General features: G+C 39.0%; 1 long non-coding RNA gene across 1 annotated transcript; it reads right to left on the bottom strand.

Moving 5' to 3' along the window:
• LOC110270591 lies at positions 4,042-7,805 on the bottom strand. Its single transcript, XR_002360230.1, has 3 exons — positions 7,371-7,805; positions 7,248-7,256; positions 4,042-4,053 (listed from the first exon to the last, which is right to left on the bottom strand). It is a non-coding gene; the product is annotated as an uncharacterized LOC110270591 (long non-coding RNA).

Below are 14,390 nucleotides of genomic sequence, written 5' to 3'. Positions count from 1 at the left end.
TTGAAATTGATACTCTGAATGCCATATTGGCTCAGAACAAAATATTGACTCAGCAAGTCAATATGATCTCTTAGAGTCTGAATAGATTGAAGGAATCATCCAACAGTACTAAAAAGGCATCTTCTGAAGAAGAAGTTTATGATCCTGAGAACCCTGCAATAGCAGAGGTGAATTACATGGGTAAACCCTATGGAAACACCTATAATCCCTTATGGAGAAATCATCCAAATTTCTCATGGAAGGATCAACAAAAGCCTCAACAAGGCTTTAATAATGGTGGAAGAAATAGGTTTAGCAATAGCAAGTCTTTCCCATCATCCACTCAGCAACAGACAGAGAATTCTGAGTAGAATCCATCTAGCTTAGCAAATATAGTCTCTGATCTATCTAAGGCCACTGTAAGTTTCATGAATGAAACAAGGTCCTCCATTAGAAATTTGGAGGCACAAGTGGGCCAGCTGAGTAAAAGAGTCACTGAAACTCCTCCTAGTACTCTCCCAAGCAATACAGAAGAAAATCCAAAGAGAGAGTGCAAGGCCATTGATTTGACCATCATGGCCGAACCTACAAGGGAGGAGGAGGACGTGAATCCTAGTGAGGAAGACCTCCTGGGACGCCCAGTGACCAATAAGGAGTTCTCCCTTGAGGAACCAAAGGAATTTGAGGCTCATCTAGAGACCATAGAGATTCCATTGAACCTCCTTCTGCCCTTCATGAGCTCTGATGAGTATTCTTCCTCTGAAGAGGATGAAGACATTACTGAAGAGCAAGTTGCTAAGTACCTTGGTGCAATCATGAAGCTGAATGCCAAGCTATTTGGTAATGAGACTTGGGAAGATGAACCTCCCTTGCTCACCAATGAACTAAATACATTGGATAGGCAGAAATTACCTCAAAAGAAACAAGATCCAGGCAAATTCTTAATACCCTGTACCATAGGCACCATGACCTTTGAGAAGGCTCTGTGTGACCTGGGGTCAGGAATAAACTTAATGCCACTCTCTGTAATGGAGAAACTTGGGATCTTTGAGGTGCAAGCTGCCAGAATCTCATTAGAGATGGCAGACAACTCAAGAAAATAGGCTTATAGACAAGTAGAGGACGTGTTAGTAAAGGTTGAAGGCCTTTACATCCCTGCTGATTTCATATTCCTAGACACTGGGAAGGATGAGGATGAATCCATCATCCTTGGAAGACCCTTCCTAGCCACAGCAAGAGCTGTGATTGATGTGGACAGAGGAGAGTTGGTCCTCCAACTGAATGAGGACAACCTTGTGTTTGAAACTCAAGGATCTCCTTCTGTAACCATGGAGAGGAAGCATGAAGAGCTTCTCTCACTACAGAGTCAAACAAAGCCCCCACAGTCAAACTCTAAGTTTGGTGTTGGGAGGCCACAACCAAACTCTAAGTTTGGTGTTGAACCCCCACATTCAAACTCTAAGTTTGGTGTTGGGAGGTTCCCACCTTGCTCTGATTATCTGTGAGGCTCCATGAGAGCTCACAGTCAAGCTATTGACATTAAAGAAGCGCTTGTTGGGAGGCAACCCAATGTTATTTAATCATATCTATTTTATTCTCTTTTTGTTATTTCGTGTTTTATTAGGTTGATGATCATGTGAAGTCACAAAAACTACTGAAAAATAAAAAAAAACAGAATGAAAAACAACATTGAATACAGCACACCCTGGAGGAGAGCAGTCTGGCATTTGAACGCTAGAAACAAGCATCTGTCTGGCGTTTAACGCCAGAAACAAGCACCAAGCTGGCGTTTAACGCCAGAACCAAGCATCTACCTGGCGTTAAATGCTAGAAACAAGCTACATTTGGGCGTTTAACGCTAGAAACAGGCAGCAGTCTGGCGTTAAACGCCAGGATTGCACAGCAAGGGCATTTTACACGCCTAATTTGAGCAGGGATGTTAAGTCCTTGGCCCCACTGGATCTGTGGACCCCACAGGATCCCCACTTTTTCTTCTCTCCTCTTCACACCTTTTCATAACTCTCTTCCCCAAATAACTTCCACCAATCACCTCCATTACTCCTCCAAAACCATCATACAACCACCTACACCCACCCACTCAAATTCAACCCATCACTCCTTCCTTCTCACACATCATAACCACATAAAACCCCCTTGGCCGAATACACATTCTCCCTCCATCTCCTCCATTTTCTTCTTCTTCTACTACTTTCTTTCTTCTTTTGCTCGGGGACGAGCAAACCTTTTAAGTTTGGTGTGGTAAAAGCGTTGCTTTGTGGTTTTTCATAACCATTTATGACACCTAAGGCCAGAGAAACCTCTAGAAAGAGGAAAGGGAAGGCAAAAGCTTCCACCTCTGAGTCATAGGAGATGGAGAGATTCATCTCAAAAGCTCACCACTAAGAAAAGGATGGAGCAAACAAGAGAACCTACTTATGGAACTCAACATGAGCATGAGGAAATTCCTCACCATGAAATCCCTGAGATGCCTCAAGGGATGCACTTTCCTCCACAAAACTATTGGGAGCAAATCAACACTTTCCTAGGAGAATTAAGCTCCAACATGGGACAACTAAGGATAGGGAAAGAATGATGAAAAGGAGAAATGTTATTTGATGATCTGAAAAATCATAAAAATGATTCTTGAAGCAAGAAAAAGCAGTGAATACAAAAGCTTGCAGAAAAAAAAAAAGAGAGAAAAGAAAAAAAATGGCAAAAATAAAAGAAAAAGAAAAAGCAAGCAGAAAAAGCCAAGAGCTCTTTAAACCAAAAGGCAAGAGCAAAAAGCCAATAGCCCTTAAAACCAAAAGGCAAGGGTAATAAAAAGGATCCAAGACTTTGAGCATCAGTGGATAGGAGGGCCTAAAGGAATCAAATCCTGGCCTAAGCGGCTGAACCAAGCTGTCCCTAACCATGTGCTTGTGGCGTGAAGGTCTCAAGCCAAAAGCTTGAGACTGAGCGGTTAAAGTCGAGGTCCAAAGCAAAAAAAAAAAGAGTGTGCTTAAGAACCCTGGACACCTCTAATTGGGGACTTTAGCAAAGCTGAGTCACAATCTGAAAAGGTTCACCCAGTTATGTGTCTGTGGCAATAAAAATTACATTTCTGGACTTTACTATGAGTTTGTGTGTTTTTCTATGATTTCAGGTATTTTCTGGCTGAAATTGAGGGACTTGAACAAAAATCAGATTCAGAGGTTGAAGAAGGACTGCAGATGTTGCTGGATTCTGACCTCCCTGTACTCAAAGTGGATTTTCTGGAGCTACAGAACTCCAAATGGCGCACTCTCAATTTCTTTGGAAAGTAGACATCCAGGGCTTTCCAGCAATATATAATAGTCCATACTTTGCCCGAGTTTAGACGACGCAAACTGGCGTTCAACGCCAGTTCCATGCTGCATTCTGGAGTTAAACGCCAGAAACAGGTTGCAAAGTGGAGTTAAACGCCAGAAACAGGTTACAAACTGGCATTCAACTCCAAGAGAAGCCTCTACACGTGTAAAGCTCAATGCTCAACCCAAGCACACACCAAGTGGGCCCCGAAAGTGGATTTCTACATCATTTACTCATTTCTGTAAACCCTAGTAACTAGTTTAGTATAAGTAGGACTTTTTACTATTGTATTTACATCTTTGGATTATCTTTTAGTCTCATCTTTAGATCACGTTTGGGGGCTGGCCTCTCGGCCATGCCTGAACCTTCATCACTTTTGTATTTTCAACGGTAGAGTTTCTACACACCATAGATTAAGGTGTGGAGCTCTGCTGTTCCTCATGAATTAATACAAAGTACTATTGTTTTTCTATTTAATTCAAGCTTATTCTGATTCTAAGATATTCATTCGCACCTCAATATGAATGTGATGATCGTGACAGTCATCATCATTCCCAACTATGAACGCGTGCCTGACAACTACTTCCGTTCTACCTTAGATTGAATGAGTATCTTTGGAATTCCTTAATCAGAATCTTTGTGGTATAAGTTAGAATCCATGGACGGCCATTCTTGAGATCCGGAAAGTCTAAACCTTGTCTGTGGTATTCCGAGTAGGATCTGGGAAGGGATGGCTGCGACGAGCTTCAAACTCGCGAGTGCTGGGCGTAGTGACAGACGCAAAAGGATCAATGGATCCTATTCCAGTATGATCGAGAACCGACAGATGATTAGCCATGCAGTGACAGCGTATTGGACCATTTTCACTGAGAGGACAGGATGTAGCCGTTGACAACGGTGATGCCTAACATACAGCTTTCCATAGAAAGGAGTATGAATGATTGGATGAAGATAATAGGAAAGCATAGGTTCAGGAGGAACGAACGCATCTCTATTCGCTTATCTGAAATTCTCACCAATGAATTACATAAGTATCTCTATCTTTATTTTACATTTTATTTATCTTTTAATTATTAAATCTCTATAATCAATTGAATCCGCCTGACTGAGATTTACAAGGTGACCATAGCTTGCTTCAAGCCGACAATCTCCGTGGGATCGACCCTTACTCACGTAAGGTTTATTACTTGGACAACCCAGTGCACTTGCTTGTTAGTTGTGCGAAGTTGTGACAAAGAACTAAGATTATGAACGTGCGTATTGAGTTTTTAGCACCGTTACCAAGGAATGGATCCGTCACGATTTCTGCGCACCAGCCACATACTCAATTTCATCATCAAAGGCATAACCAATTACCGTTTGAAAAAAAAATTGATTGATGGCTGCCTCTATGCCTTGATGATAGTATATTTTTATTTAACAAAATACACAGACAAGAAAGGAGAAGCAATCCCTAGACCGCCCTAGGTTAACCATTGGAATAGGGAGCTACTGGTTGTGAAGATCAGAGCAAAAATTGATGGTCATATGGTAACTGAACAGAATACTTTCTCTAATTTGGGTGTATTTTATTTATGTAGATGGTGTAACTAACGTTTCATCTATTTCAGGGCATCGTCAACAGGGCGGAAGTGAGAAAGAAATTGAAGAAAATGAAAGAGAAAGAAAAGAAAGAAAAAAAAAGAAAAAGACAAAAAAAGAAGAAGGTAAGTTCATCCGAGAGTGATTCATCGGAGAGTGAATTTGCTTTTTCTTCTGAGTTTAAGTCTAAAAAAGACTCAAAGGAACCAACAAAAACAAGAAAACAACCCACTAGGACAGCTAAAAAATAAGTAATATTTTTTGGTGTATTTTCTCATTTTTATGGAGTTTTTTGCTAATGATTGTTTGCTCTCCAGAATGGTATATAGAAAAAGGAAACAGATTATGGAGGATTCCTCTTCAAAAAGTGAAAGTGAATCCGATGATGAGTAAGATTCTGAAATTGTCATTGCATTGCTTTCTTTTTTATTTATTATTAAAATTTGATGTATTAATAGAGTGTTTCTCATTTAATTTCAGAAGTGAAGAATCATCACCAATAATAAAACAAAAATCAAAGAAAAAAATTCAGACTCCACCAAAAAAAGTATGCACTGCTTTCGGGAGTATTTTATCATCAGTTTTGTTGTGTTTGTCTGATTCATACTTTTTTTATTTACAGGATGTAATCCAAAAAAAAGAAAGCACATTGTTAAGGATTCATCTTCTGAAGAACAAATTGAATCCTATGATGTGTAAGATACGTTCTAAAGCTATCTTATCCTTTATCATCAAAATTTTTTTTGTTAACATGTTCTTTTGCATATACTGTCAGAACTGATGTAAGAACTGAAGAAATAGAAGAATTCTTTAGAGGATCAAAAAAGTAAAAAACTAATGAAAAGGCTACACAGGGGTATGTTGAATTTGGGTGTATATTGCCGATTTTAAGGTGGTTTTTGTTGCTGATAATTGCTTTTGCTTTCCCAGGATGAAAGAAGATGGGCTCCTATGGACGGGAGGTCACTATGATTCATCCGAAACGTAAGATCCTTTATTTGATAGAATTTTGAGATCTTGATTTAATTAAATAGTATTTTTATTGAATGATGTTTATTCTATGCTTAGAATACCGGAGGTGAACTTAGGAAGCGAAAATGATCCTGTGTTTCAAACAAAAACGGATCAAAGTAGCGTAAACAAACCCACGGATAGCATGTAATTTCTGTTTCTAATACCATTTGCTTAATTCTTTTGTTACCATCTGCATCTAATTCTGTATATATTTTTTTTAGAAAAAAAAAAGCCATTTATTATTTTATTCAAGAAAAAAAAAGGCAGGGAAAAAAGAAAAATATGCAACTACGTAAGTTCTCAAAAAACAGATCCTGTGTTTCTTTTCAATGCTTCAGGTGTATTTTGACATTATTTTGGTGTATTTCACATTGGGTCTAGAAGAAGAATCAGTTAATGACCTAGCTCAACAGAAGATGATCATTGTTCAGATGGAGACACATTCACCGGAGTTCAATCGAGGTTCAACCGGTTTAATTAAATATTAAATAAAATTATTAAAAATTGAATATATAATTTCAATAATTTCTAACTTAATAAAATTCAAAGTTTACAGCTTCTGTGGTGGTTTGCATTACGATTGATGAAATTACAAACAATGGCAGGAAAAGGCTGTTTATGCTGCCAAAGCTATAGATTCGTAGCAGTTGCAAAGACTTCTAAAACCACTATAGACCTCAACTGCAAATATGTAATGCAATTTAAAACACTAAACTAAAAAAGTATTATCAGTTGAATCTTTCATATACAACAAGATTTGCTGCCAAGCTTTGTTATACCATAAAAACTATGTGCTTCTCATTGGCATTTATAAATATGGTTGATTCAAGAGAGTTAGTGCCTTGCTATGTTGGAGAATTTTCTCATCCTCCTACCTTTTATGCACTTTCACTCTTAAACCTTATCTCTAATTAAATAGCCTTTTCACCTATTAATTTATAGCAGCTCATTTTTACTTAATCATTTTAGTATGTCATAGAACCACTATAAATAAGGTATTTGGAAACTGATTTACTGGAATTTCTATTATCAGAAAAAGCAAACAATAACCATTATCACATTGCCATTACAAGCCTCAATCAGAATCATTCATATGAGGAAACTTTGCAACAATTTTATCCACATTCAAGTACTAGCTAGAAACTCCCCAGTGATCAGAATAATGAACCAACAATATCCCATCTTCTCCCCCTCACCCCTCTTCACAGCAACTAAGATAAACACCGCACATGATCAAATTCATAAGCATAAAAAGATTCGAAGTTTACAGTAATTCCAGCAACATTCAGAATCCAAAATTCTATTCAGCATTACAAAATTAACAAAATAAAAAATTGAAGAACTAAAGACCTCTGTGAAAATTCATATATTTAACAAAATAAAAAGTTAACTGAAATAAAAATGGAAGAACTCACTGCAGATTCATATACTTAACAAAATAAAAAAAATTTAATTGAAAAACTCACTGCGTCAGAGAGAAGAAAGAAGGTCCAGAGTCTACGGCGGCAGAAGTGATGCTTGGTAGGACAGAGGTGGCCGACGACAGAAGCTTCGAAGTTGGAACCAACCAGCCGACGACGACGACGACATAATCTTCAAATCGTGCTTCCGACGACAAAATCTTCGAAGTTCAGACAAACAAACGATGACTACGCCGATTGAAGCTTCGAACCGCGACGGTGGCAACCGCTGGTGGTCATTGCCGGCGTCGATTTGGCTAGGGATGGTGGAGTTCCTTCTGGCTTCTGCAGTTCTGCTCGTTGAAGGAAAGGGAAGTTAGGGTTGAGAGAGGGCTGGGAGGCATGGTGACTTCGTTGGGTTAGGTAGGGGAGGGGCTCTTTCTTTTTTATCAACGCCAGAAATGACGCCGTTTTGGAGAATGTTAAGAAATCGGGACTAAAAAAAACCTGCCCGGTGATGCGTGAGCATCTTTCCTATCTTTTCCTAGTGAATTTGCATGTAATTTGTTAAGTTTTTTCAAGAATTAATTATCTTTTAGCCACTATGGATGCTACTTTGAGTCTTGTGCATTTTTGTTTATTTTAGGTAGCATTCGGATGGATTTGATGGAGTTTCTGCAGAGAAAGAGAAGAAACAAAAGAGCTGACCAGCAAGGAGCGACGCGTGCGCGTGTCTGACGCGTACACGTGATTTGGAGCTATTCATGGCGACGCATGCGCGTGCTTGACGCGTACGCGTGAAAAGCAAGGTTGCTCAGCGACGCGTGCGCGTACCTGACGCATACGCCTGACACGCAAAAAAGGCCATCGACGCGTACGCGTGACTGACGCATACGCGTGACATGCGCGACATTCAGAAAATGCAGAAAATGATGGGGCAATTTCAGGTCGAGTTTCGACCCAGTTTTCGGCCCAAAAACACAGATTAGGGTTTAGGGTTTAGGCGTCGACCCTACGAAGCAAGTAGTCCCCATCCATCAATTGAAGACATGCTGATTGCTTTAATTAATTTTGATTTAAACTTTATTTTTAATTTAAAAATAGGAAAAGATATTATTTTAGTTTTAGAAGATAGATTTTAAACTTATTAGGATTAGATATAAAAGGAGATGGGGATTAGTTAACTTTTTATTCCATCTCAACTGAACATTATTCCATTCCAATTTACAATCCTTATTTTACTCTGAATCATGAGCAACTAAACCTCCATTGTTAAGGTTAGGAGCTCTGTCTATTTGTATGGATTGATTTTATTGCTTTTTTTTATTTTAATTTATGTATGAATTTATAATTTAAGAATTGTTTTCGCTCTTTATCTTATGAATTTGGGTGGAACGGAAATATGACCCTCTTTCTATTTGAGTTCTTGTATAACTTGGAAAAGCTCTTTACTTGAACAACAGCTTGAAAACATATTCTCCTAAATTTTAATTATCTGGATTTAACAGGATACGTGACATATAATCCTTTTATTTTTTGGGTAATTAGAGTTTTTGTGGCATATAAACTAGAATTTGATCATCACCCTCTAATTAGGAATTAATTGACCAAGGAATTGGCTGTTGATGAATTTTAGGGGAGACTAGAAAGGTCTAAGGAATTAGGGTCTAGTCACATATAGTTTGCCATAAATTAAATCCTGCATGATTAAAATAGTTAGTAAGAAAAGTTAATCGGAAAAAATAAATAACTCTAAAAGCTTAACTGCCTTCTCCATACTTTACTCCCAATCCATTTACTTTACAATTTTACTTTCTGTACGATTGTTTAATGCTCGTTGAATACTCAAACACTCTTTTCTGTTTGTCTAACTAAGCCAATTAATCAATCATTGTTGCTTAGTCCTTCAATCCTCGTGGGATCGACCCTCACTCACCTGAGGTATTACTTGGTACGACCCGGTGCACTTGCCGGTTAGTTTGTGGTTAGAAATTACCGCACCAAGTTTTTGGCGCCGTTGCCGGGGATTGATAGTGATTAACAACTATCAGTTGTTTGATTGCTTAGATTAGGAATTTTAGTTTTAATTTTATTTAAATTTTGCTTATTATTTTCGAAAAAAAAAATTTATAAATAGCACTAATATTTTTCCTTAATTTTTGAAATTAAGTTTGGTGTCACCTAGTTAATTTTATTTTAATTTTCTTGTTTATTTTTCCTGAAAATTTTTGAAAATTTTTGTCCAAATTCAGTTATTATTTTCGAAATTTATTCATTTATTTTATCTAGTATTTTTATTTTATTATTTTACACAAGATACCTCACTGAGATTTCTCTACACTCTGACGTAGAGAATCTCATCTTTTCTTGTCTTCTGTCTGTTTATGAGCAGAACAGGGACAAAGAACCTTTGTTAGACTTTGATCCTAAACCTGAAAGGACTTGTAGGCAACATTTACAACAAGCAAGACTTTACAAGGCTGCAGGATCCACTATGGATAACAATAATACTGTTAATGCCAATGTGGCAAATCCGAATGGGGATGATCAACAAAAGAGAGTGCTTGGCTCTTACTCTGCTCCTACTGCAGATCTTTATGGAAAAAGCATTGTGGTGCCTCCTATAACTGCGAACAACTTTGAGTTGAAGCCACAATTGGTCATCCTGGTGCAACAAAACTGCCAGTATCATGGTCTTCTCTACGAAGACCCAAATCAATTTATTTCTAATTTTCTGCAGATTTGGGATACTGTGAAGACAAATGGAGTGAACCCAGAGGTGTATAAACTCATGCTCTTCCCATTTGCTCTGAGGGATGGAGCAAAGCTATGGCTAGATTTACAACCCAAGGAGAGTTTGAATACTTGGGACAAGGTTGTTACTGAGTTTCTTACTAAATTTTTCCCACCAAAGAAGCTGACTAAGCTTAGGGTAGAGGTTCAGACCTTCAGACAGAGGGATGGTGAAACTCTTTATGAAGTCTGGGAGAGGTACAAGCTACTGATTAGGCAATGCCTTCCGGACATGTTCTCTAAGTGGACCCAACTAGACATCTTTTATGAAGGTTTGGGTGAAATGTCTAAGATATACTTAGATAATTCTGCAGGTGGTTCATTACACAAGAAGAAGACACCGGAGGAGACAATTGAGCTTATTGAATTGGTTACTAGAAACCAATATTTATACTCATCTAACAGGAATCCTGTGAACTCTGAGACCTCTCAGAAGAGAGGCGTGGTTGAAGTGGAAGCTGTTAATGCCCTTCTTGCTCAAAACAAGCTTATGTCTCAGCAAATAAATCTACTTACTCAACAGATGGGTGGCATGCAAGTCTCAGCTATCAACACCCAAAATCTACCTCTAGAGGTCTCCTATGATATGGCAGGTAACTTTGTGCAAAATGATAATTATGATTATGCTCAATCCTCTTCTGAACAGGTCAATTACATGGGGGAATGGTCCGAGGAATCCCAACAACGATCCTTATTCTAAGACATATAATCAGGGGTGGAGGAATCACCCAAATTTTGGATGGAGGGACCAACCTCAGAGACTTCAGAATTTCAATAATAATTCTCAGGGCGGCTGTCAACAGAACAATTACAATAATCGCCAATTTCAGTCTCAGCAACAACAACCATCTCAGCAGGCAAACTCTAAATCCCAAGAAAATTCTAATTGGGAGATGATGAGGAGCTTTATGCAGGAAACTAGAGCCTCCATTAGAAAATTGGAAGTGCAAATGGGCCAACTGAGTAAGAAAATACCTGAGAGGTCTGCAAGTACATTTCCAGGTGATACAGTGGTGAACCCAATAGAAGATTGCAAGGCTATTCAATTGAGAAGTGGTAAAACAGCTGGCTCTGAGACAAAGGCCAATGAAGAGCTAGTTGAAAAGGAAGCTCCAAAGGAGAAGAAGGAAAAAGTGGAGCACGCCCCTCCAAAGCGTGCAGACAACCCGTTCCCTGACTCTCTTGACACTTATCCTACATTGCCAAAGGCTCCTGAATACAAGCCAAAAATGCCATATCCTCAGAGACTTCAGAAGGCTTCCGAAGAAAAGCAATTCTCTAAATTTTTAGATGTCTTCAAGAAGCTACAGATCAACATTCCTTTTGCAGAAGCTCTTGAGCAAATGCCCCTTTAAATAAATTCATGAAAGAGTTGTTGACCAACAAGAGGAATTAGAAGGAGCAAGAAACCGTGGTGTTAACCAAGGAATGTAGTGCTATTATTCAACATAAACTTCCTGAGAAAATGTAAGATCCAAGGAGCTTTGTGATTCCTTGCACCATTGGAGATTTCGGCATTCAGAGAGCTTTATGTGATCTTGGAGCTAGCATCAACCTAATGCCACTTTCAGTGATAAAAAAGCTTCAAATTGAGGAGATAAAACCCACTCGTATTTCTCTTCAACTTGCTGATCTTTCTATTAAATTACCTGTGGGTGTGGTTGAGGATCTACTTGTTAAAGTATGACCATTTATTTTCCCTGCTGATTTTGTTATATTAGACATGGAAGAGGATGTAAAATCCTCTATTATTCTTGGTAGACCCTTCTTAGCTACAGATAGAGCTCTGATTGATGTTCAAAAGGGTGAATTAACCCTGAGAGTCAATGAAGAACAGGTGGTCCTTAATGTTTTTAAAGCTCTCAAGCACCCTAATGATTCTGAAGGGTGTATGAGAATTAATGTTGTTGAACCACTTGTTCAAGAAGTACTGGAAGCTGAGGTACTTGATGACATTCTGGATCCTATTTCAGAATATGAATTAGTTGAAGTTGATGATTCACCACCACAAAAGGAGTTGATGAACACGCCAATAAAGGAGGAGGAAGTCCCCAAGCTTGAACTCAAACCTTTACCTCCTTCTCTGAAATATGTGTTCTTGGATGGAAATTATTCATATCCAGTTATTATTAGTTTTTCTCTGAAGCCTGAAGAAGAAGAGAAGCTTATTTCAGTGCTCAGGAGCCATAAAACAGCTCTTGGGTGGACCATTAGTGACTTGAAGGGGATTAGTCCAACCAAGTGTATACACAAGATTCTCCTTGAAGATGATGCCAAACCAGTTGTGCAACCACAAAGGAGACTCAATCCAACTATGAAAGAGGTGGTCTAAAAAGAGGTAATGAAACTATGCGAAGCAGGTATTATTTACCCTATTTCTGACAGTCCTTGGGTAAGTCCTGTGCAGGTGGTGCACGAAATTGTGATGTCCAGGCTCGAGCAATCCCTGGTAATGGCTCCAAAGCTTGGTGCTTTGATCTTAATTCATAATTGTCACAACTTCGATACAACTAACCAGCTAAGATCCTAAGATGATCAAAAGATGCCTAATACAATAGTAAAAGGTCCTATTTATAATAAACTAGTCACTAGGGTTTACATGAGTAAGTAATTGATGCATAAATCCACTTCCGGGGCCCACTTGGTGTATGTTTGGGCTGAGCTTAAGTGTAGCACGTACAGAGGCCATTTGTGGAGTTGAACGCCAGTTTTTGTGCCAGTTTGGGCGTTCAACTCTGGTTTTGGATCCTTTTCTGGCGCTGGACTCCAGATTTGGGCAGAAGGCTGGCGTTGAATGCCAGTTTACGTCATCAATTCTTGGCCAAAGTATAGACTATTATATATTTCTGGAAAGCCCTGGATGTCTACTTTCCAACGCAATTGGAAGCGCGCCATTTCGAGTTTTGTATCTCCAGAAAATCCACTTTGAGTGCAGGGAGGTCAGAATCCAACAGCATCAACAGTCCTTTTTCAACCTCTGAATCTGATTTCTGCTCAAGTCCCTCAATTTCAGCCAGAAAATACCTGAAATCACAGAAAAACACACAAACTCATAGTAAAGTCCAGAAATGTGAATTTAACATAAAAACTAAGGAAAACATCCCTAAAAGTAACTAGATCCTACTCTATTTTTTCGCCCCTTTTTTTTTTCTTTTTTTTTTCTGCAAGCTTTGTTCTTTGCTGCTTTTTCTTGCTTTAAGAATCATTTTTATGATTTTTCAAGAGACAGTAAGAACAAGGAATGAGTCCACCTTAGTGATGTCCTTGAGCTCATCTATGTCTCTTCCTTGTCTTTGCTGCTCCTCCTTCATTGCTTTTAGATCTTCTCTGATTTCATGAAGGATGATGGAGTGCTCTTGATGTTCCACCCTTAGTTGCTTCCAATAATTGTGTGGAAGAAAATGTATCCCCTGAGGTATCTCAGGGATCTCTTGATTTGCAGTCAAATGTTCTACCACTGAGCTATAGACCCTTGATGGAAGCTTTTGTCTTCCCTTTCCTCTTTCTAGAGGTTTCTCTGGCCTTAGGTGCCATCAATGGTTATGGAAAAAACAAAAAAGCTATGCTTTTACCACACCAAACTTAGAATGTTGCTCGCCCTCGAGCAAAAGAAGAAAGAATAGAAGAATAAGAAGAAGATATGTAGGAGATGGATGGGAGTGTGTATTCGGCCATATGGGTGGGATTGGGTGGGAGAGAGATATTGAATTTTTGAAGGTAGTGGGTGTATGGATGTGAGTGGTAAATGGAAAAAAAAAAGGGATGATCATGAATGGAAAGAGAGATGATGAGGTAGGTGGGGATCCTGTGGGGTCCACAGGTCCTGAGATGATCCTGTGGGGTCCACAGATCCTGAGGTGTCAAGGCATTTACATCCCTGCACCAATTTAGGCATGTAAAATGCCCTTGCACACAACTCTGGGCGTTCAGCGCCAGGTTGGTGCCCATTTTGGGCGTTCAACGCCCCTTTGCTGCCATTTCTGGCGTTGAACGCCAGAACCATGCTTGTTCTGGGCGTTCAGCGCCAGAACTATGCTCTGTTCTGGCGTTTGAACGCCAGACAGATGCTCCTCCAGGGTGTGATTTTTTTTTCTGCTGTTTTTGATTCCGTTTTTGATTTTTATATTTATTTTGTGACTCCACATGATCATGAACCTAAGAAAACATGAAAAACAATAAAAATAAGAATTAGATAAACATTGGGTTGCCTCCCAACAAGCGCTTCTTTAATGTCAATAGCTTGACAGTGGGCTCTCAGGAGCCTCACAGATGTTCAGAGCATTGTTGAAACTC

This window comes from Arachis ipaensis, chromosome B04 (assembly GCF_000816755.2).
Source record: "Arachis ipaensis cultivar K30076 chromosome B04, Araip1.1, whole genome shotgun sequence".
Classification (NCBI taxonomy): domain Eukaryota; kingdom Viridiplantae; phylum Streptophyta; class Magnoliopsida; order Fabales; family Fabaceae; genus Arachis; species Arachis ipaensis.
The sequence above is the reverse complement of the archived record's forward strand: the minus strand, read 5'-3'. Positions and strand labels throughout refer to the sequence as shown.